At 49.4% G+C, this 2,963-nt stretch overlaps 1 long non-coding RNA gene across 1 annotated transcript in view; it reads left to right on the forward strand.

The window, feature by feature from the left end:
- Window positions 1-693: 693 nt before the first annotated feature.
- LOC115031547 overlaps window positions 694-2,963 on the forward strand; it is a 7,300-nt gene continuing 5,030 nt past the window's right edge. Inside the window, exon 1 of the long non-coding RNA XR_003837211.1 lies at window positions 694-880. This is a non-coding gene — a long non-coding RNA (uncharacterized LOC115031547). The remainder of the gene's footprint in view (window positions 881-2,963) is intronic.

A 2,963-nucleotide genomic window follows, 5' to 3' on the forward strand; every position in this document is an offset into this window, starting at 1 on the left:
GCCATGCATGCTACACTTTTAATCCCAGCACTCAGGAAGCAGAGTCAGATATCTCTGAGTTGAATCATAGCCTGGTCTACATAGTGAATTCCAGGCCAGCCAGAGCTACATATTGAGACTCTATCTAAAAATAAATGAACAATATATATATTTTTAAAAATAACACAAAAGGACCAGATGTGGTCCCTGCCTTCAATCTCAGCACTCAGTAGGTGGCAACAAGCATATATGTCTGTGAGTTTGAAGCCAGCCTGGTCTACAGAGCAAGTTCCAGAACTGCCAGGCTACATTGCAAGACCCTGCCTCAAAAACAAACAAATAAACAAAACCAAGTAAGGGACCAGAGGTCAGACGCCAGGTCCCAATTCCAGCCACCTCTGGGGACTCACACCAACACCCAGCCCAGCTGCCTCCCGGGACCCCGTGGTCCCCACAGGGGTGAGATGGACAGACAGATACAGAGGTCGGATGGACAGACCGATGCAGGACCTGACGGGGCCAGGCGGGATGGGGGTGCAGATCCGGGCAGGGCTGGCCGCGGTGACCGCGGGGCCGCCTCCCGGGTGCCTTCCGCTCCCCGGAAGCGCTGAGTCGTCGCTGCCTTATCTGGCGGCCGCTATTTCGGGCTTCGCTTCGCAGCAGCGCGGTGACTATTTTTAGCGGCGTTCGGGTAAAAATGGACCCAGCGCGCGCGCGGGTGGCCGAGGCCGTGCGCGCCTGGGGAGCCGGGGACGCGCCTGAGTCACCGCCGCACAGAACCTTCCAGGAGCCCCAGGCGCAGTTAGGAGGGGGGGGCATCGCGGAATAAGGAAACCGAGGCACGCAGACACCCCCGCCCCCGGGGGGAGATTGCAACAAGGGCTCTTGAGCTGACTGCAAGGTAGCATGCCGCAACTTCAGCTTGGATCTCTCCCCTCCCCCAACTCCTCCTGTCTCTTTCTGCCTCTCTATATGTAGATAACCTCTCTCTCTCTCTCTCTCTCTCTCTCTCTCTCTCTCTCTTTTTCTCTCTCTCTCTCTTCCCTCTTTGAATCTCCCTCTCTCTTCTCTCTTCTCTTTGAGACAGGGTCTCACTGAGATCTGCTTGTCTGAGCCCTTCCCCCCCCCCCCACCTATGTCTGTCTGCCTCTGTCCTCTGTCTCTCTTAGTCTTCCTCTGTCTGTCCTGTCTCTCTCTGTCTTTCTGTCTCTCTTTCTCTATCTATCTATCTATCTATCTATCTATCTATCTATAACATAGATAGATCTATCTATCTATCTATGTTATATTTTCCTCTGTCTTGAGACAGGGCCTCACTATCAAAGAACCTCTTGCCTCTGATTTCTAAATGCTGGGATGGCTTACACCATCCAAAAGTGGCTTTTACATTTTTTAAAAATCAGTGTGTGTGTGTGTGTGTGTGTGTATACACTAATGTACACGTCTTTATACGGGTTCCTCCAGGCCTTTGTGATGAGCATTTTTACCCACTGAGCCATCTCTATGGTCCCATTATACACTTGGAAAGTTTAACTGCCAAGCAGTGTGGTATATGTACTCCTTTAGTTCCAGCATTCAGGAGGAGAAGCAGGCAAGATGTCTGTCTCTAAGAAAGGCCAGCCTGGTTTACATACCCAGGGCCAGACTAGCCACAGCTAAGGCTGTGTAATGGGGCCCCCTTTTAACACACACACACACCACAGAGAGAGAGAGAGAGAGAGAAAGAGAGAGAGAGAACACCAAAGACCTACCAACCATGCCTGTGGGCTTTGGAGGTCATGTGGAGGTCATAAGACAACTTTGTGGCCTGGGTCCCCATAACTAAATTCTGTGGTCAGACTTGGTAACAAGTGCTTTTACCTGATGGACCCAACATACATTTTTTACATTTTTATGGCTCTTCTTTGTGCTAGACGTGGTGCTTGACCATGGATGCAGCTTAACCCTCATCAGTATCTCATCCACGGGGCACTGTAAGATGCTCACATCAGCCAGCGAGGACCACAGAGACTCTCAGGGCCAGGCTCTAGCTCAGTCTATGTCTGTGGACAGGGAGGTGACTGCCTGCCTTGTGAGGGGCTCTGACGAGCAGCCATTGGAGATGTGGGGCTATAATGCAAGGTGTATCATAATGCTGCCCCCAGGACTCAAAACAATGGAGGTCAGGGCTAGTTCTGGCAAGCCTTGGAGTGACACGGGGGATTAATTAATCATGAATTTTGCTGCCTTAGCTGAAAACTGGTTTACAAAAATGTATTGGCTTACCAAATAAGTAGAAACAGAGACAGTGGAAGTCGGGGGGAAAAAGAGAAAAAAATAACTATCACAGCTTCATGCACAGCTTTAATACCAGGACTGTGGTTACTGCATGCAGGTGCACAGCTGTCTGTGATTCCTTCAAGGCAGGCTCTCCACATCACTAATTAACTAATTAGCATTTGCCTGTGTGTGCCCCTCCCTTTCCCTCTCTCTCTCTCTCTCTCTTTCTTTCTCTGTGTAGCCCTGACTGTCCTAGAACTCGCTCAGTAGACCAGGCTAGCCTTGAACTCAGAAATCTGCCTGCCTCTGCCTCCCAAGTGCTGGGATTAAAAGGCGTGCACCACCACTGCCAGGTACAACCAGTGTTCTTAACCATGATCTTGAACTTCTGATCCTCTTACTTCCATCTGCCAAGTGAAGAGATGTAGTTGTTACCGTCTGTATGTAGTTGTTACTGTTTGTATGTAGTTGTTACCGTCTGTCTGTAGTTGTTACCGTCTGTATGTAGTTGTTACCGTCTGTATGTAGTTGTTACCGTCTGTATGTAGTTACTGTCTGTCTGTAGTTGTTACTGTCTGTCTGTAGTTGTTACCGTCTGTCTGTAGTTGTTACCGTCTGTCTGTAGTTGTTACCGTCTGTCTGTAGTTGTTACTGTCTGTATGTAGTTGTTACCGTCTGTATGTAGTTGTTACTGTCTGTATGTAGTTGTTACCGTCTGTATGTAG

This window comes from Mus caroli, chromosome 7 (assembly GCF_900094665.2).
Source record: "Mus caroli chromosome 7, CAROLI_EIJ_v1.1, whole genome shotgun sequence".
Taxonomy (NCBI): Eukaryota; Metazoa; Chordata; class Mammalia; order Rodentia; family Muridae; genus Mus; species Mus caroli.